Here is a 21,683-nt window from a genome sequence, read left to right on the forward strand (position 1 = left end):
CTTTTCTGTTGCTTGTTTGGAGCTTGCCTGTGTAAAGGAAATGAGGGGTGTCGCTTATGATTTAGAACTGAGTTTTAAAACTGTGGTGACCAGGATGTGACCTTCCCCCAAAGCTGTATCATTGGGAGAGCTGAGGAAGAAGGGCCAGCTGGTCCTGGGAAGAGAGGGTACCGCCCAGGAGGGTCCCAGCAGAAGAGTGAAGTCACCCTGCTTTTCTTACTAGCAGCAGCTGTACCTTAGTCCCCTCAGCCCTCACACTGCCACCTCCTTCCCTTGGTGACAGAGCACTGATAAAAGATAACAGCAGGAAGGGTTTTGGAGATAGCAAAGAGTACCTGCACAAAACTTGCTGTGTGTAATCCTCAAAGCCATGCACACTGGGTAGGGCATTTTCCCCCCATTGTCTTGATAAGCGAACTAAACTCAGAGACGCAAGTGACTCAGCTAGCAGGGAGCAGAAGAAGCACCCAAACCCAAATATCTGACTTCGAGTCCGGACTTTTCCAGCTTATCACCTGGACGCACCAGCTCTTGCATATGACTTTACTAAGTTTCCCGGCAACTTAGAACATACTGCTTTTTCATACTGCTTACATTTCAAATAGCTCCAAGAAAATTTTGAAACACAAGGAAGACTTAAAAGGGTAAAAGAACTAAGCTTACAGATTCCTGTGCATTCACTATTCTTATCACTAAACAGAGCAAAAAAAGATACAGGGCTGGCTTGCCATTCATGTTGGTCAAATCACAAACTGGTTGAAATTTAAAAAGAAAAAGAAAGGAATTGAACAGAGAAGATACAAGGGGGTGGGATAGGGTGGGGAGAATACGGAAATTAGAGAATTCTTCTTCTGGAATCAGATTACCTGAGTTCCAAACCCAGCCTAATTGCTTTCTAACTTTGTGTCCTTAGGCAAGTAGGCTCACCTCCATAAGCCTCGGGGTTCTCATCTATAAAATGGGAATAGCAATAGTATTTAGCTCATGGGTATTAAATGAAATAACCCGTGTAGACGCAGAGGTGACTTCATATAAATGACAGCTATTACGATTTTTATATGAAGGAGCTGGCAGGGTCTGGTGTGAAGAGTCAGATCCACAGCCTCGTCTCCATCTGGGGTACATTTGGGGTCTTGTAGGGAAGTTCTAAGGGCATCCTTTCTGGATGGGGAGGAAGTCACAGAAGGCATTGCTTGGTCTTTAATAGAAATAGTAAAAAGGGAAAAAAATCAAACGCACATAGGTCCAATCTGCACTGCCCTGCTGCGAAACAGGTGATGCCCTGGATGGAGGAAAGATGGCAGAAAGATAAAAAGAAAGTTCTTTCAACAACCCGCCCCCTCTCTCCATCCCCCGCAGCTCCACCGGGAGAAAGGAGGTTTCTGCTGCCCCTGTGAACTGCCAGATCCGCTGGCGCCAGGCAGTAGCATCCTGTGTATCTCAAGTTGTCCTCCCTTTGCCTCTGGTTCCTTGAGCAAAGTCTTGCCTCACCTGCTGCCCGGGGTCTATTTTGCTTTCTGCCTGGTGTGGGTTAAACAGCAAGGCCTGGAAGGCAGCTGCTGTTCAAGTGTCTGGGGAGGGCAGAGGTCCCCAAACAGCTTTCCTGTGCCTGGACCAGAGGGGGTTGGGAGGCAGGTCTGGGCTCAGGCCTACTCTTCCACCCCCTGCTTGCCTGTGGCATCTCTCTCGCCCTGCTAAACAGCTGCATGCCTGAATTTGCAAGGAGGAAAAAGTGGGGGCCTAAAGGCAAACACCAAAGAATGATTTCTTCTCATTCTTAAGTCAGTGGAACGCACCCCAGGAAGCCGATGAATTATTCATTAAGTCTAATGGGCTGGTCACAAGGGAACATTGCTGAGATGCAATTAAGTGGTGCTTTAATTTGAGAAATATTTATTGGGATCTCGTGTACAACGTTCATTCATATCTTTGTGAAAAACGACTGGATGGTAAATGAGAAGAAAAACCAGAGCAATTTGTAGAGAAGCAGCCAATTCTACAGACAGTTTTCCTGGCCTCTGCCTAACATTCTGATATATGGAACTGATTTTGAGCCGAGCAGCAACAGGTATCATTTGTCAAGGATTTGTTCTGGCCTCGAACTGCAGTAAGCACCGTTTGCACAGGTATCACTGAAGACTCATCCTGCTGTCACAACGCCATCTGCATCTCTTCCTCAAGACCTCACACTGGTCCGTTAGATTGATGGCATTATGCTGATTGGGCCAGGTAAGGAGGAAGGAGAAACGTCTAGCCACTCAGTAAGACACTTGTCTGCTGGGAAGTGAGAAATAAATCCCACAAAAATTCAGCCCCCTCCCCCAACTCAGTGAAATTTCTAAGCATAAAGTAGACTTAGCCATGTCAAGCTATCTCTTTAACCAAGCTATAAGGTTAAATTCTCATTCCTACAACTTAGAAAGTGGCCTTAACGGAGGCTATGCAGACCTCACCTGAGTGTGCCACATCCTCTGAGAAAGCCACTAGCACTGAGTGAGGCCAGGACAAGAGAGGGTTCTCCGGTAGGTCCAGATATCTGTGTAAGCTGCTCTGTCGCTCTCCTTCAGCTAGGTCACGCATTCTAGGTCAGGTTCTGCATGGGGAGAGGTTCTGTTTATTTTACCATTGCTGTAATCCTAGGGCCTCAAACGTTACCCAGCGCAAAGCAGGTGCTCAAGAAGCACGCATTGTGTGAATGAACAACCCTTGGGATAGCAACTATTGTTCTTATTTTGGTGATGGGGGGATGGAGTTTTCCAGAAGTCAAGTTGCTCAAGATGGCAACAGAGTGAATGACAGAACCAAAAGCCAAACTCAGGCCAGTTGGGTTCAAGAGAACTCTCATTTTCAGCCAGGGAGCAAAAATGAAGCTCACACATCTTCCTCCAAAGCATTCATTTATTCAGCTCAGGTTGTGAGTTCATCTTCCCTGGCTTTTGTGGAGCTCCTGGGTAAAAGGCATACATAGAATGAATCAAATCAGAGATTCCGCCACAACCCATCTACTCTGCAGAGGGCCGCTCTCAGCAAATCTGGAAGGTCAGTGACTTCACTCATGAAGTCCCTTTCTATGCCCTTCTTCCTCTTTTTTTTTTTTTTTTTTTTTTTTTGCACCCTGAGCTCCATTTGTTTATCTGTTGCTTGATAACATAGGCAGGAATTTTCCCTGTGGTATGTCTTTCTTCAAAATCTGTTATCTTTTACTGAATATTCTTCATGTGCTGGGTACAGTGCTAGATATTTCCTGTATGTTTCCTTATTTAATCAAGGAAAGTCTAAATAGGGCCTGAAATTTGGGGGAACTTGTAACATTTCCCAAACCATGGTGCAATGAACGATATTAGACCAGGGCTCTACTGTGCTTGGAGAAATCTGGATGTTAAAGTAACTTGTGAATATTCATTCATACATCGCATGGACTCAGCTCACAACCAAGGGCATGGCAAAGAATATGGTTGTTACCTGGCTAAGAAAGACAGGCTTTGTCTCCGTTACTTTATTTTAAAAATGAAGGCTTGGGGCACAAGTCATCAGTCGTGATCATCTATATAAATCAGAATCGTTAGAGTATAATAGGGAAGAACAAATCTGACTCCATATTAGATCTGATCCTTTTCCTTTAACTTTACCTTAACCTTTGCCCTCTGTCACTTGTGCTTAGTCATCCTCGCTCGGCACCTTTTGCAAAAGGATGCTGCCTATAGCCTGAAATACACAGGATAGCCTATTTTTAAGGCTAAGACCTTTAAGAGTATTTTTAGATAAAAAGTTTGGGAACAGAGAATAACATCTATTTTGTTGGAAGTTTATAGGAACACCGTGACCTGACCTACCTGGAGAGCTACAAGAACAAAGGATTTCTGCACCAAGAAGTTGCACCAACTCGAGTTCCCATCCTGGCTCAGTGGTTAAAGAACCTGACTAGTATTCAAGAGGACAGGGGTTCAATCCCTGGCCTCATTCAGTGGGTTAAGGGTCTGGAGTTGCCAAGAATCTGGTTTAGATGGCAGATGCAGCTCTGATTCCACATTGCTGTGGCTGTGGTGTAGGCCAGTGGCTATAGCTTCCATTTGAACCTCCATATGCCATGAGTGTAGCCCGAAAACAACAAAAGAAAAAAAAAAAAAAAAAAAAAAGGCAGCAACTAACCACAACCCTGCTCCCTCTCCCCTTTCTTGCATAAAAAGACCCTGGGTTCTGACTGAGGAGAGATGGCTCTTTGAGACATCAGTCTGCCATCTTCTCTATCTGCTGGCTTTCCAAATAAGCCCTAATAATTCATCTCCCGATTTACCAGCCTGTCGTGCAGTGAGCAGAATGAGCTTGGACTCAATAAAAATAGGACTTAATTTCCTAATCACTCCCCTTGGCAGTTCACTGTAATGACCTGGAAAAATTTCTAGTGTGTGAAAATACACCATTGATTTTTATTTCTCAAAATTCACATTTCCCTAAAAAGCATTTCCTATTTCTCACCACCAACCTTTTATTAGCATCCTCTTAATACTCATATGCTTAATAATAATATTAATAAGAATCAGAAAAATAAAGCAAGCATTTAGTAGTGCCAGGTACTATTTTGCTATTATATTACATATAGGAACTTGTTTAATCCATCTGGCATTCTGTGATTATAGCTTGTATTATTACCAAGCCATAAATGAGGAAACTGAATTATAGAGCGATTAAGTAGCAAAGCTAAGATTTGAGCTTAGACAATATGGCTCCAAATTTGTGTTCTTAACATCTATGCTATGAGATATGGTTTCATTACAAAAATAAATTTGTAGCAGTGCCTCCCATGTGCTAGGTACTGTTGGATGGCTGTGATAACCTGTTAATTAGTGTCTTTGAAAGCACGGTAAGGGATTTAACTGTTATTTTTTGATACTACCTTAAGAGTTAATGATTATAGATACAGTTCCCAGAAGCGCTGCAGATAATGTTTTTTATTTCTAATAAATATGCATTATTTTGTAAAAAGCTTGGCTGTACGTTAATGGTAATTCTCAACTAATTAGAGAAAGACTATGGCTCACCCTATTTGATAGATGCCTAAACTGTGACTGAGAGAACCTACGTAGCTCATCCGAACGTTTTCAGCTATTTATGGGCAGAGGTAAGGACATGCACCCAAGTGAGAAAAAGCCCAAAGCTCACATCTATTTCACTACATCTTACTGTCTCAGAGCTACATCTTGGTTCAATGACAAGTTCATGTACAGATAAGGAAAATGTTCCATGGATTATGAAATGGTCTAAGGCACTCAATATTTCTCAGACTGTGGCATCCTTCACTAGGAAAGCCAGTTAAAAATTCAGTTGCTTTGGCCTCGCTCCTAGAAATTCTGCTTCAATACGTCCAGGGTGTCCTACATCTCCTAGGTAATTCTGCTGCACTCGGAAGTATTAACCTTTAGTTCCTAAGAGTTTATTGGCAAATTTTTTTTCAAAGCAGCAGTTCCCAATCATGATTGATTTGATGCAGCTGGTTCTAGCAGTATGCAAACATATTCTGTTCGTTAAAAATAAGCGTTTCCTCAATTTGTTATAGGAATGTGGTATGGGAGCAGTGGTGGGGAAACTTGGAGGTTTTCTGAGGAGACAGAACTTTAAATCTTATGTTCTCCTACTCTGGCAGGTTCTTGACAACCTACCCCACACACTCTCCAATCCCCAGAGATCTCTCCTTTCTTTGAAAACTTACATCCGTGGTTTGCAAAGTGTGGTTACTGAAAGCGCAACCTGAACAACACCTAGGAAATGGCTGAGAAACAGAAATTCTCCAACCCCACACCAGATCTACTGAATTAAAAACTCTGGAGGTGAAGTCCAGCTATATACGGTTTAAGGAGCCCTCTAAGTGATTTGAAATAATGCTAAATATGTAGAACCACTGGCCTGCATTATGTGCTACCAAGCTACTCATTTGGCATTGCGTTAGTTTCCTAGGACTGCCATAACACAACACCACAAACTGCATGCCTTTAACAGCAGAAGTCTGTAGTCTTACAGTTCTGCAGGCTGGAAGTCCAAGATCAAAATGCAGCCAGGATTGGTTCCTTCTGAAGGCTTGTGAGAGAGAATCCATTCCATGCCTCTCACCTAGCTTCTAGAGGTTTACTGACAATCTTTGGCATTGTCCTGTAGAAGCATCGCCCATCTCTCTGCCTTTATCTTCACAGTGTTCCCCTCTTTGCATGTTTATGTCCATATTTCCCCTTTTCATAACGATACCAATTATATTGGATAAGGGGTCCACCTTACTCCAGTATGACCTCTATCTTAATGTAGCTAATTACATCTGAAATGAACCCATATGCAAATAAGGTCACTTTCAGAGAGAGCGGGGGTTAGAAGTTCAACATACAAATTTTAAGAGGGACACAATTCAGCTCATCCATCCATAACACGCACTTTTATTGGTAACTAACTTGTTTAGTCGGCATGGGAGATGGACATAGGCTATCTCTTCCCTGATAAAGTTCTTTAATTCAGCCTTTCACACACTCCACCTGATGTGTGAATCCATTTTGCTATAAAGATTGTCAGTTTTTACGGTAAATACATTTCATCTTTTTAAACTAAATTGTCGTCAGATTACAAAATGGTTTAAAAGCAAATATACTGTCAAACATTTCTGATATCCCTGTTTGAGAATCCTGATGCTGACGATAAAAATAACAGCTAACATTATTGAGCGCTTAGTATGTTCTAAGAAGCATATTAAGTACTTTATGTGCATTATGCCATCTTTTCCTTACAACAATTTTATGATGCTATTATATCAATTTAGAGAAGAGGATGCGGAGGCTTAAAATGCTTAAATAGCTTGCACAAAATCTTAAGGCTATTAAAGAGTCTTCCTGGATTCAAACTATGTTCGTTTATCAACTGTTCACTAATAACTGTACAATGTAGCCACCATGAATAGAATAAGCACATAAAAATGGTCTCTTCTTGCAATGTTTTATGGCTTTTACCATTTCGAGTGGGTGCGTGATGGCCTGCATTTGAGGTCAGCTGACCCTGTCGTGGTAATTGGAATGTCAAGGGAACACGCTGTGCCCATCTCCCTGAAAACATTGCCCCTGGGGCTCAACGTAACATCTCAGTGATGCAGAATTAAATCGTTAAAAAGGCACCCTATTCTCTGGCTCTATGAGTTTGACTTTTTTAGATCCCTTACAGAAGTGAGATCATACAGTATTTGTCTTTCTCTGTCTGGCTTGTTTCACTTCGCGTGATGTCCTCAATAAAGCTGGAATGAATTAAATAAAAAATGAAAGGCACCCTAACTGTTGGAGATATGATAAATGACCTACATAGACCACGAAAGGAAAGTCACAGTTCTTTTGTGTCAGGGTGAAAAGGTCACAAAATTTTCAAGGTAACTAAAAGCAAATAAAAAACAATTAGAGAGAGAGAGAGAGAGAGACTTAGGTTAGGTGACATTATACAAGCATCAGTCTTTCTCCTAAGTCTGCCTAAATCTCTCTACCTCATCTCTGATTGACCATCAGGTTAACATAATCCTCTTTTCCCCACTTCCCTAAAATCAAAAACACTTTTATGTTCCCTAGTGAGATTCTAGCAGCACCACTTAAAATTCCTAGGACGTGTTACGGAATCTTAGTTATAAAGGTCTCCTCTTTGGGACTTTCCCCACAGATTGTTTTGGTGAATTTTCCTACAATGGAATAAACTGTTGATGTAGGTATGTTCATGCAGTTTAGACATTAGGGAGGTCAGAGCCTTTGGTCTGATTATTTGAAACTGAGTTAGACATATTCTGAGAAGGTTCTAAAGAGTAACTTAGAGCAGTGCTTCTCAAACTCTTCATGTACATTTCAATCACCCAGCGTACTCATTAAAATCTCAGGTCCTACCCAAACACCGAGATGCTGCATTTCTTTCTCTTTTTTAATTTTTTTAATGGTTATTTCCCCAATACAATTTTTTTTCCTACTGTACAGCATGGTGACCCAGTTACACATACATGTATACATTCTTTTTTTTCTCCCATTATGCTCCATCATAAGTGATGAGACATAGTTCTCAGTGCCACATAGCAGGATCTCATGCTCCCATGTGATGCAGACAGTGCTGCTCTGTGGACCACACTTTGAGTACCAAAGACTTAGAACAGTGATTTTCAAAGCTGTCCACCCATTGGAACCACTAGGGCAACTTTTCTCTCTCTCTCTAAAAATGTAAGAGCTTTACTGAGATATTCATATGCCATAAATTCACTCACTTAAATTGCACCACTCAATAGCTTTAGTACATTCACAGAATTGTGCAACCACCACCACAGGCAATTTTAGATTATTTTAATCACCTTCCTCCCAAACTTTGTACCTACTAGAAGTCATTCCCCCATTCCCTCCACAAACACCCTCCCCCAATATTTTAGGCAGCCACTAATCTACTTTCTGTTTTTATATATTTGCCTGTATTGGCCACTTCATTCAAATTGAATCACACACTGTGTGTCGTCTTTTGTGACTGGCTTCTTTCACTCAGCACAATGTTTTCAAGATTCATCTATTTGGTAGCAGTATGCTTCTGCAAATTATAGATCTTCCAGATGAAAATCTCTCTTAAGGTCACATTCATAATTTTCCTGCTAGCAATAAATTTTTCAGCCATGTGTATTCTTGGTTGAAATTTGATGTAGGAGCCTTCTCTGAGCAGGATTACATGACTTTATAGTTTATTCATTTGAAGGCTAGTCTGTAGCAGCCATGGTTTGAATGCCTTCAGAACCCAGGCGCAATTAATTGAGTAGCAGTTTAAAAAATACATGATAATGGAGACACTGGGTGATTTAGTGGATGTGTTCAGGGAACCGGGAAAAGACAATTCCTGATCAGGTTCTAATTTATCTTAGCTATTAGGCAAGCCACTTTCTCATTTTGTGAGTTGCTTCATCTAGTGAGGTAAAAAATAAATCACAGATAATAAAATACTGACTTGTATAACTGTTTGTGTCCTGGTATTAGCTGCCACTAATATAGATATAATTTATTTATTGAGGGTTTGCTATTGGCCAGATACTGTGTTAAACGCTTCCTACATTTCTCATTTAATCCTATTAGGACCCCAAGGTCAACAGTTTTACACCCACTTTATGGATAAGGAAATTAACATTCTTAGCAGCTAAGACACTGGCTGAAGGATATACAACTATTAAGGTATAGAGCTGAAATTTGAATATGGTCGTCTTCAGACCTGACTTTACATTCTTCAACTTGCCTGATAGAAAACATAATAAAAAATACACAATAACCAACCAAGCAAAAAAGACTTACCAAAAAAGTCTTTAAAAAGATCTTGTGTAATCCCACTATCCAAAAGAAGTACGGTTCACTTCCATTGTCCTGCCCAGTCTGTTTTCTATGCCTACACAGTTGAAGGAGGGGCTTCAGTGCTAATGCAATCTAGCAGCCAACAAATAAGTAAAGGGAGCTGTAACTGAATGGAGACAGTATAATTTTGGAAATATATTGGACATTCTCTGAAATTTGCCTTAGTTGCGTGATTTGGGGCAAATTAATCTCTCGAGGTTCACTTTCCTCATCTGTTCATTTCTGGTAGTAACACCTACTTCAGAAGAGAAACAGACTCACAGACTTTGAAAACAAACTTGTAGTTACCAAAGGAAACGGGTGGTGTGAGGGGTTGGGGGGAGGGATGAATTGGGGGAGTGGGATTTGCATATGCACACTGAGGTGTATGGAATGACTGGCCGATGAGGATCTGCTGTATAGCACAGAGAACTCTACCAATATTCTGTGATAACCTGTGTGGGAAAAGAGCCTGAAAGAGAATGGATGTGTGTACATGTACTGCTGAATCACTCTGTTGTACAGCAGAAACTATCACGACATTGCAAATCAGATATACTTCAGTAAAACTTTAAACAATGAAAAAATACTTCACCAACTTACATAGTAATCACGAATGATGGCTAAAACATACATACAACTGGTATGAAAAAATCCGAAGACCATAATAACATTTACTGACTGAGATGTAATGGGAACAGTGGGTACGAGAGCCATGTGATATCCAGTTCCTTAGGCCAAAAGTCTACAATTATTCTCAGCTGTTCTCTTTCCCTCACAACCTGTATTTAATCTATCACCAAATCTTGCCAATTCTAGCTTCAGAATATGTCTCCATCTGGACCACTCTTTACCTTCAAGCCTGCCCCCTAAGGCAAGCCTCTCTCACCTTTCACCTGCAATCCCAAAAGATCAGCTTCCAGGCTCCTGTGGTCTATTCTCCCCACTGCAGACTATTATCTCTTAAAACATAAGTCAGCTGAAATCGCCCCCATGATTAAAGTTCTCCAGAGGTTTTCCATTGCTCTTAGAATGGAACCCAAACTCCTTATCCAGACAACATAGAGCCTCACACTCTCCCACTGCCTTCCCTTCTGAATCTGTCATTATCACTTTCTCCATCATGCACCAGCTGCTTTTTGGTTCCTCTCAGGATCACTGGTTTGTCTCCTCTCAAGTCTTTTTGACTTGGAACTTCTCCACCTTCCTTCGCCCCAGCCCTCTGGATGGCAGCACCCCTTTGTTCATTTCAAATGTACCTTCCTCAATAATGTCTTCCTGGATCACCCATCAAAAATTTCACTCCCACTTTGGTTTCCCTTTGTCCATACGCATGTTTTCTTTTCTTTATACTACATAACATTTTTTGATTATTGACATTTTTTAACATATATTTGAGGAAACAATTGTTTGTATGGTATAGTACAAAGTATTTGAGGGAAACAATTGATGGTCTAGTGCTAATAACTAGGGAACAGAATAGTTTGAAAGGTCAATTAAATGCATGCGAGAGAGAGAGTATGATAGAAGCCAGAGAAGGGAAAATCCGGTGGTCTCAAATCTCTCATTCACAAAGAGCCAGAAGCCAGGTTCTTGACCGATGCTGGTGAGAATCCCAATGGCAAGGGTTGGGAAATAGATCAAGAAGAGCTAGTGAGCCAGTAAATTCATGATGAATATGAGGCCCGAAGAAGCTTGATAGGACTGGAGAAGAGTACCCAGTTTGAAGAAATGAGTGTGATGCCTAAGAAGGGTGATGGAGGCAGGCTGCTGAGACTCTCAAATCTCCACTGCTAAACAGAGATACTGATGAGCATTCCAGGAGGAAAGCTTTGGTCTTTATGTTCTCTATTTTTAGCTAGTTTCATGTATGTCATATTAAGCGTCTAACATACGATCACGTGGGAGAAGCCTTTCACTTAAAACTGATTAAATACCAGTGATTTGCATTGGTGAATTTTACCTTTAGTTAAATGTGTGTTCTAATAATATCACAATAGTCCAGCCAATAAAGGCAGAAGCCAGGTTGGGCTGCTCTGAGATGGAAAATAACAAAAACAGCTAGAAGAAAAATCATGTTTGCTTTGGGACAGGCACTACCATTCTACAGCACTACCATTCTACCATTCTACTACCATTCTACCTTTTTCTGTCCATCGACAGATGAATGGATTAAGAAGATGTGGTATGGAATACTACTCAGCCATAAAAAAGAACAAAATAATGCCATTTGCAGCAACATGGAAGCAACTAGAGATTCTCATACTAAGTGAAGTCAAAAAGAGAAAGACAAATACCTTATGATATCACTTATGTGTGAAATTTAAAACATGGCACAGATGTACCTATCTACAGAAGAGAAAAAGACTCACTAACATGGAGCTCAGACTTATGGTTCCAAAGGGGAGGGGGAGGGAGGGAGATGGTCTGGGAATTTGGAGTTAGTAGATGCAACCTATTACATTTAGAATGGATAAGCAATGAGGTTTTCCTGTATAGCACGAGGAAATATATTCAATCACTTGTGATAGTACATGATAGAATATGATATGAGAAAAAGAATGTATATATATATATATGAGACTAGGTTACTTCGCTGTGTAGTAGAAATTGACAGAACACTGGAAATCAACTACAATAAAAATTCTAAAAATCATCAAAAAAGGGACTTTTCAGTCATCTAGGGAGACTTATACTATGCAAGCACACTCCTACAAGTAATATTATTATTAAACAAAGCAAAGAGATTTCTCTTTCCAGCTGCAGGTCTATAGGATTTTACTATAGGCTGCTGAGATCGTGAGAGGATTATTTGTGGCGACAGGAAAATGTGCCTATCTCATTCCTTCCTTGGCTCTCCTTTTCCTTTGGAGAGGGAAATTTATCCTTTTCATATCTCTTGAAGAATCAAAGTCTACAAAAATCAATGTGCCGTGCATGAAGTTTTCCAAACTTCAAAAGCCAGGTGCCTTTGGGCACAGAAGGAACTGCCTGCCACCCAAGTGGTCCCAAGCACTCTCCCCTCAGCCTGGCCTCCTCCCAGCAGGCAGGTCCTAGGCTGTTCAGCATGTTTTGAGGGCATTTGGGAGCTAAAACAGATGTCTTACCAGAAGTGTTTCTTCCTATTTGGAGGAAGGATAAGGGAACAGCGTGGGTTGTTGAACTTGAATGTTTGGAGATGGAAGGACGTTGGAAGCTATTGCCAAATCAGTTCTTCCCCAAGGCACCCGTCTACCGTGGGCTGGATCCGCTTTTAATCTGGGCCTTGGAAATCAAGTTTTGACAACAACCACCCATTCTATTAGAGACCTGCTCTGCGATTTTAATGTGAATTCTCTCCAGTCTTTCGGTTATGCACTAAAACTGTGAAATCAGAGCCAATGTGTGCTGGGTGGGGGGAAAGGCAACATTTTAATGTGCACATATAACATATACACATGGACATCTATGTTTATGTAAAATGTATATGTATATGAAAGATACACACCCATGTGGATGCATATACATGGCATGCGTATGTATCCACATGTATTTATATTACATTATGTATATTATGTATTAGGTATAGATCTATGTTATATTTATATATAAATTATACAGCATGTATGTATATTTAAATGATTTTCTACAAACCTGGGGAGTGTCCTGCACTTTTTTTCTTTTTCCTCCAGTTTTCCATAGGCTCTGTTGAGGTTGTTTCAGTGGGAATGCTCTGGCTAGTCGCTTGGACAGGAAGAGGAGCACAGATGACTGAGCTCTGGCTATCCTCGTGGTGGCAGAGCAGGAGACTCTGTGACATACGGGAAGTTTCCTTGCTGGAGAAACACAACAGATTCTGTCTGAGGCACTTCCGAAAGGGTGGGCTGACTGCCCACGAGGCCAGGAATGGCAGCTTCGGCTTGGCCTGAGTTCAGGGACATTTTCCCCTATGGAAGTTCTGCTTCCAATTCAATTTAGCTCGTCAGTTATATCCTTTCTCCCCAAACTCGGGAGGCCTGGGAGCTAAGGATGCTACATTCTGTGCCCATTCACTTTCGTGGGGTACTTTCGAGGTGACCTTTTTGCTTCTCACAATATTGCGGGGCCCTGGGTGACTGGGTCTTGCTGGAGTTTTTAATGCTCAGAGTTGTCCACACTGAGGCTCCGGCCCTTCGTCCCCCACAGCTCAGGTTTTCCCACCCAGCACTGGTTCCCAGTGATGTCTGCTCTGGTCTCTGCTCCTGTAAGCCATGACTCCCTGTGTCCACCTATCTCGCCAGTCGCAGGGGCAGTGTTTTCCTCTTGTCCTCCATTCTCTTACAGGTACAAGGAGAGCTCTTACTTTTCAGTCTGTCTAGGTTTTACTTTTTGTTAGGACAGAATGGTGACTTTCAAGCCCCTCACCTGTGGAACCAGAAACTAGAAGCCTTAGATCTCTGTGCTTAAATGGTGACTGTTAAAGTTCATGGTAGCAGGCCGAAGGGATACCCAAGGTTAAAGTCAAGGTAAGCATTTTCCTCCAGTTAAAGGTGCCAGGGAAGTTAGTTATGGGTAAAGAGGAGAAGGCAGTGGAAGCTGTTAGCTAAGTGAAGCGTTCAGGTCCCTGTGGATTATAAATTGTGAAATACAACAGATAGTTGAGAGGTGCCTCAACTGGAAATCTGACTCCAGTTATGGATTTGCTTCTTGAGGGTGACTGAAATAGGCAATGAGAACAACCCATGAAAAAAACTAAGAAAAGTCAACTTTTGATATTTCCATGAAGCAGAATTTTTTTCTTTCATAACTAAATCCTCAGGTGTTGGGCACGTGTCCCTGATAATGAATGTTTCCCTACAGCTGGTTACATACTCACAGTGCGTGCTGGCTTGTGTTCCCCACTGTAGTGATGTGAGAGTCCAGGAACGGCCATTAGCTGTGTGAGGGGAAGACCACAGATGTTCCCTCTCATCCCTGTCCGTTTTTTACATGTGGATCTCAACGTTCTGGGAGGCTCAGTAGGAAATTCTGGGATAAGAGAAGTTTTAAAGAATGCCAATTGCAAACCCAAGGACACTGTGGATAAACCAAGTCTCCCGTTTACTTCCCTTTAAGCCATCAATACATCTTTCCCTCTTCTCAATCGTATTGGTTCCCTCTTACAGGATTTTCAGCATACCGGATCCTTGGTGGATTGAATTTACCTCCATTCCTCATCTAGACTGTGCTCAATCATCTGGTCTTCTTATTGCTCTCTTAGGATACATATACATTCTTTCCTCCAATTGCTTGAGGAATAGACAGAGAACCTTCTTTAGCCACTTTCAAAGCAAGAGTGGACGGGGAAATGGAGCAATTCACTAGGTGTGCTCAAAGCCAGGGATGGGTTTTCTCAAGGGTTTCATAATTGAGGAGCGCCTTGTTTGTCTTGCACTATTTGTGTATGCTATATTATACCTCACAGAATACATAGATGCCATTGGAGGAAAACTCCTCAAGCTCCTCTACCAAACATTCCAACCTGCTCACATCTTGTGAAATAAAAGTCATATTCTTATGGCAAGACAAGACAAATGTAGACAAAAATTCTTCTCTGCCCCTCGGCCTCTTTCTCCTGCCACTGTGCATTGTGTATCTGAGTTATGCATTAACTAAATCTCCCCCACTGCCAGGAATACCTGCTCAAACAAAAAGATCTACATTCTCCTAGCATCAACAAGACAAATCCTTAAAAGATAACATTTCTGGAGTTCCCGTAGTGGCGCAGTGGAAATGAATCTGACTAGGAACCATGAGGTTGCAGGTTCGATCCCTGGCCTTGCTCAGTGGGTTAAAGATATGGCATTGCCATGAGCTGTGGTGTAGGTCACAGACACAGCTTGGATCCTGTGTTGCTGTGGCTGTGGTGTAGCCCGGTGGCTACAGCTCCGATTAGACCCCTAGCCTGGGAACCTCCATATGCTGCGGGGTGCGTCCCTAAAAAAAAAAAAAAGTTTGTGGCATTGTTCCCATTTATTGCTGTGACTTAGGCAAATGTCAATTTTCAAATGTCGATTTCACTAGCAATGAGAGCGGGTAGGATAGATAGATTGTATGCTCTCTTTCTTCCCTGGCACATTGATCTTCATAGACTTTGATTGTTCAAGAGATATGAAAAAGATAAACTTCCCTCTCCAAAGGAAAGAGAAGTTTTATTGTGAAAAAAAAAAAAAGCAAAGAGATTTCTCTTTCCAGCTCCAGGCCTATAGGACTTTGCTACAGGCTTCTGAGATCATGAGAGGATTATTTGTGGCGACAGGAAAATGTGCATACTCCTTCCTCTGCTCTTCCCTAAAGCAGCCTTGAAAAAGTTTGAAAATCACAATTTGAGGAACACATCAGGGAGGAAAATTCCCTCTTGCTAGATCTCCTGTGAGGAATAAATAGAAATAGTCAAATGATCAGTGTTCTAACTGAGCTTTGTTCATTTTTTCCCCAAGGTAAAGTGCATACATTTATTTTTCACAGGATGCTTTTCTGATTTTTCTTTCAAGGACAAAAGATCTGTAGTCTGAGCAGCTGGATCACTTCCTCCCACTATTCTGTCCTTGGAGACATTTGGCCCATTAAAGAGAGCCCACGGATTCCATTTCAACAGATGCATCTCACATTTATTCAGGATATAAGTGATAGGGTGACTCATTGTGCTGCTAATACAATTACAGTCTTTGTTGTTTAAGAATCATATCTTGATTCCATATAGGCAGAGATTTATCATTATACTCTGTAATAAGGAAAGACTAAAAGGACAATATATGTGCAGCAATTCAGAGAAACTGCAGTGTTTCTACTTGGCCATAAAATGCAGAGCTTGTCATCTGAGTCACGGTCTTAGGTGAATGCACACAGAATGTGGGCTTTCTGAAATTCGTACCAGGTCATGGATCCCTAGGTGCGTCATGCTGGAAAACCTATCATGGGGTGCTCTGGGGATCTGGTTTTTGAGAAAAACAAAAGAGAGAAAGAACTCTTACTCGCTTTCTTTTATATTTTGCACAAATTCTCTCTCTATGTGGGGAAGATCCAAGGACTAACAAGTACAATGTTTGAATTTTACTTCTGATACTTTGGGACCAACATGTACATACGTTCAAGTTCTCAGAAGCAAGATTTCTTTTAATGGAAGTATAGTTAATCATGCTAGTTTCAAGTGTACAACAAAGAGATTCAGTTACACATATATACATACATATACAAGAATATATATATATGTATATATATTCTTTTTCAGATTGTAGGTTGTTACAAGACATTGCGTAAGATCCTTATTGTTTACTTATTTTATATAGAGGAGTGTGTACATGATAATCCCAAACTCTTACTTTTACTGCCCCTTGACACTTTGGTATCAACATGTTTGTGTTCTATGTCCATGAGTCTATTTCTATTTTGGAAATAAGTTCATTTGTATCATCTTTTTAGATTCCACATAAGTGATATCATGTGATATTTGTTTTTCTCTGTCATATTTACTTCACTTGGTATGAGAGCCTCTAGTTCCATCCATGTTGCTGCAAATGGCATTATTTTGTCCTTTTTTATGGCTGAGTAATATTCCATTGTGTATAATACCATACCTTCTCTATCCATTCCTCTGTAGATGGTCATTTCAATTGCTTCCATATCTTGGCTATGCTGCTATGAACATTGCGGTACATGTATCTTTTTGAATTATGGTTTTCTCCACATATATGCCCATATGGTAACACTATTTTTAGTATTTGAAGGAACTCCTATACTGTTCTCCATAGTGGCTGCACCAATTTACATTCCCACCAATTGTATAGCAGGGTTCCCTTTTCTCCACACCCTCTCTAGCATTTACAAGTGTAGACTTTTTAATGATGACCATTCTGACTGGGGTGAGGTGATATCCAAAGCAAATTTGAAAAGACTATTACTAAGCCAATCCTGTTTCTCCTTCAAAAATGTCTGTCTGTTCCCCTCCATTTTTTTTTTTTCACTACTTTCATTTCCCAAATTCGGTAGGGGTACTTGAAGTAGCAGGAAGAGGGAATACAGCTGCCTAACTCTTCCTCCAACTACTTTCCTGGGGCTCAAAAGTACATTCTCATGTAGTAAAAAAAAGTGCTTACCTTACTGGGGGGCATATCACTGATGAGCAGGAAAAAATATCCTCACGATTTTTCTTTAAGGTATGAATTTAGAATAAATTTAAGAAGGTGTGGGTTTGAATCTCAGCTCTGCTATTTACTAGTTGGGTGACCCAGAGTAGATTATTCTAACTCTTAGTGAGAGATGGTTTACATAAAATGGAGATAGAATCCTACCCTCCTTAGAGGATCATCAAAGGATTCTGAACTATGTCACACTAACTAGCACATAGATGGTACACAGTAAATGTGAGCTATTCTTTTTCTTGTTATTTATTATATCCTCAGGGAAACTGGCAGTTAAATGATTGAGAGTTGTGGACTATTTGGAAGCCAGCCTCAGTTAACTGAGTGAGAAAGGAGGGGGAAGTGTACATTTTGATATATGACCTATTCTTTGACTTCTGGTGGGCTAATTAACCTGAAATCTGTGGAACTATGTACCAGTCACAGGACTGGGTTTTGATTAAGGTTATCTTGACCATGATTTGATTCAATAATGAACAGAGAATAAGACTATGTCACAGGTTAAAGGAATTGGGAGGCAGTAAGAGAACTCTTAATAAGATGGGCAGAAAGTTGATATTTTGTGCTCAAGAGGCAGTGTGGCATAACAGAAAGACATACACTTTGGAACTAGAGAGAGCTGGGATCATATTCCAATTCTAAGAGCTACTGGTTGTGTACATTTAAGGAATTTGTTCCCCCCTTTTCCCCTGTAATATGTGAATAAGCATACTTACTTTGGAGAATCGAAAGATTGAATGGATAGCTCATTTAGTAATACCATGCTTTGCATATAGTGAATTTCTCAGAAAAATTTTAGTGCTTTTTTTCTTTCCTGTTCTCTTCTCTTTAATGATGCATAATGCTATGATTTGACACTAACTCTAAATTTAGCTCATTCTGTCCTAAAGTGTATTTTATCTGCTGGCTCATGATCTGATTTGGTCATTTCCTGAGAGCCGTCTCCTTGCTGGCTTTGTCTGCTGAAGCTTAACACACCCCATCTTAACTAAGTGTTAGAGGAAGGCAAATTTTTGTCTCAGATGAATTTCTGGTTGATGACATATAATTCTATCTAGAATTACATTGGTTGGGAAAGTCTCTTTACCTGCACCATGTAGGTGAGTCTTTATGTATGTATTCCCAGCGACAGCTACCTTGGATTTTTTTTTGGAAAGTAGGTAAAGCATAAATCAATAAATTAATGAAATACTCTGACAGCGAAGCTGTTTCTGCATGTAAGGGGATTAATTCCTGTCTCCATAGCCGTGACAGAAATAAATCAGACTATGGTTTCAAAAAAAATAGTAAACTTTGGTTGTTGCTTTCTTTCCTTCTCAGTTTAATGTTCAGATGACTTTATATCATAATATGCAGTCCTGGTGCCTGCTTTTAAGATAAAGTTTTATTGGAACACAGTCACACCTACTCATTGATGTATTGTCCTGGCTGCTTTCAGGCTATGAGCAGAGGTGAGTAGTTGTAGAGAGAATAATCTGTGTTTGGCCTCTGAGGTCGAAAGTATTTACTATCTGGCCTTTTATAGGAAAGGTTTTCTGACCCTTGTTGTAAAGGATTTGAAAGCTCTTTATGTGCTAACCTATGCTTGGACTCTCTTTGGATGGACCCTGGGGATAGGGTGAATGGTTTCCAGATCAGCATACAGTAGGTCTGTGACAAATGTCAATTAAATTAAGTATCCACAGAACATTCATGTTAAAAAATGCTATTTGCAATTCTTAGCATAATATGACATAAATTTTTCCTCTTCTCTGCGTGTATAATTGGCTTGCACTGAACACACATGAGTGATCTCTACTGTTAAAGAAAGGTTTGTTATCACTGAAAATGGACCACTCTTGAGAATCCAGCTGAGGCAAAGGAAGGGTAAAAACTTCATACCTGGAGATAGCTGAGCTCCACCCACCTGTCTGGTGAATTCCCATGGTGTCAGGCCACTGTGAAGCATTGCTCCTGAATAGAAGGCCATTTTTTATTTTTCCTGCTAGAAAAACTTCAGTGTGAAGCCTTCCTGCCTTTCCTCTATCCAAATATCTAATTTTCCCCAGAATTAGCATGACTCTGTCCAGTCCTTTTCACAATGTTGTGGCAAAGAAATGGAAAAGCTATTCAAGTTGAAAAATTATACCAACTGGTATAATTTAGTTAGGTCAGCAGACTTAAAATGTCATGCATTTGTAGCTTCATTGAACGACTTTATTTATCCAGAAGGAGCTCCAACCTCTGGTGTAATGGGGCTTTCACGGCTAACTCTATCCAGCCAGAGCTGTATGTGTGACTCTTTGTGTGCAGTTGAACTCAAGACTCTCTTCAGAGCCTGGGAGTGTGGGAACCAGTACCTGGGCAGAACTGAGCCTAGACCACCCACTCATTTCACACAGCCCATTAAACGGTTATCATATGATGCTATGTTACTCCTCCTGTTGACCTTGCCCCAAATGGCTGTGTGTCGAATTACTAATTATCCCTACAGCTTTGCTACGTAAGTGCCATTTAATTTCCACCTCCACTTTTGGAAGCCACATTGCTCAGAGCGAGCCACTGCAATAATCTCAGGAGCTAGCTCTTTCTTGTAAGGCAGTGGGATCCCATCTGCCACCACTGCAACCATTACCACCAAGAAATGCTTTCTTAAGTACACAAAAATAGCTAATTCCAAAAAAAAAAAAAAAGAAAAGAAAAGAAAAAAAAAAAAAGAAAAAAGAAAGAAAGAAAGAAAAGAAGAGAAAAGAAAAAGAAAACAGTCTGTGTTCACTATTCACTGTGAACGTTGCCCTGGTCTGGACTAGTCTCATGCTTCAGTTTCATGCCTGGCTGACACTGGACCCTTGCCTATGCTGTATGGAAATAACAAGCCACCATCTGGGGGTTTCATCATCTTACTCGGAGGCGGGAGTGTCCCAAAGGATTATGCTTTGCCTACTTGGCACGGAAATCCTGCTTTAGCTTCAGTGATTAGCAAATGGACGGAGTGATTTCCCTCCGTCTAGACCCTAAAGACTAGCCCAGACAGACATAGGAATTCCCATGAAAACCCTCTAGGCTGAAAGCCATAATTTACCTTCTGTTGTTGTAATATTCTTGCTACAGCATTGCTAGTAAGATTTTGAAAATGCTTTAATTTAAAATGACCCATTAGGAATTCCCACCGTAGTGCAGTGGAAACGAACCCAACTAGTATCCATGAGGATGCGGGTTCGATCCCTGGCCCTCGCTCAGTGGGTTAAGGATCTGGCACTGCCATGAGCTCTGGTGTAAGTCACAGACATGTCTCAGATCCCATGTTGCTGTGGCTGCAGCTCCAATTCTACCCCATTCTGGGAACTTCCATATGCCATGGGTGCAGCCCTAAAAAAAAAAAAAAATAATAAAATAAGTAAATAAATAAAAATAACCCATTAATCTGGTATTACAAAGTGTCAACTCCTCCATCATACTTGAAGATGATCACTTGGAAGCAGGGTAGGTCAGAGAGGAGTGGGCAATGGTGATGGGTTGGAAGGACAATTAGGCGTTTGATAATCATTATTTTTACTGAAGCGTAGGATTCCTTCTATGTTAAAAACTATTTGTAGTCATCAGAAAATAATGGACTATGTGGATCTCTTGCACATGGCTGAATTCAAAGGGCTTTGGTTTTAAGAAAAGGACCCAGGTTTAATTGATTCTTTTATCAGTCAACACTAAAGTCAGGGCAAGGCTCTTAACCTAAGTAGCATGTGTGTTTTTATTGTGTGTTTAAATAGATTTTTTGTTTGTGAATTTCCTAGTTGGCTTTCAAATAGTTGACATCTATTTACCCAAACCAAGAAATAAGCAAAAAGATGCTTGTTTTTGTGACTATGTAAAGTAGTATTATTTCATTCATTTCTTCTTTAAACACTTATCGGCCATTGGCTACATACCAGGAACTGTGCTAGGTGCTGGGAACATAACAGTGAGAAAAAATTAGATTCAGTTCCAACCTCATAAGGCTAATAGTACTCTTGAGACATGACAAATTAGAACGGATGTAAATTCACACATTTAGCAAATTATAAACATAATAACTTTATGTTTAGTGACATCATTTCCTCTACTGTAAAACTGCAATATTTTATACTTTATTACAATTCAATATCATTTTTTTCTGTCAATTTCTTTTTGGATTAGGACAATAACAGCTTTTTGGAGAAAATGGGAAACTTTGAAATAT

The 21,683-nt window shown here is 40.6% G+C and overlaps 1 long non-coding RNA gene across 2 annotated transcripts in view; it reads right to left on the bottom strand.

Annotated features, from left to right (window-relative positions):
• The window catches only part of LOC110260804 (uncharacterized), a 364,487-nt gene that overhangs the window by 205,234 nt on the left and 137,570 nt on the right, over window positions 1–21,683 (bottom strand). Inside the window, exon 3 of one of the 2 annotated variants that reach the window (XR_014804517.1) lies at window positions 12,984–13,165. This is a non-coding gene — a long non-coding RNA (uncharacterized LOC110260804). Of the gene's footprint in view, window positions 1–2,453; window positions 2,611–12,983; window positions 13,166–21,683 lie in introns of those variants that run through there. The other variant, XR_014804516.1, reaches the window with a different exon arrangement.

Source organism: Sus scrofa, chromosome 5 (genome assembly GCF_054392235.1).
Source record: "Sus scrofa isolate SSC_HxYL_T2T_F1_AM1 chromosome 5, Sscrofa_HxYL_maternal_Yorkshire_Landrace_v2.0, whole genome shotgun sequence".
Lineage (NCBI taxonomy): Eukaryota > Metazoa > Chordata > Mammalia > Artiodactyla > Suidae > Sus > Sus scrofa.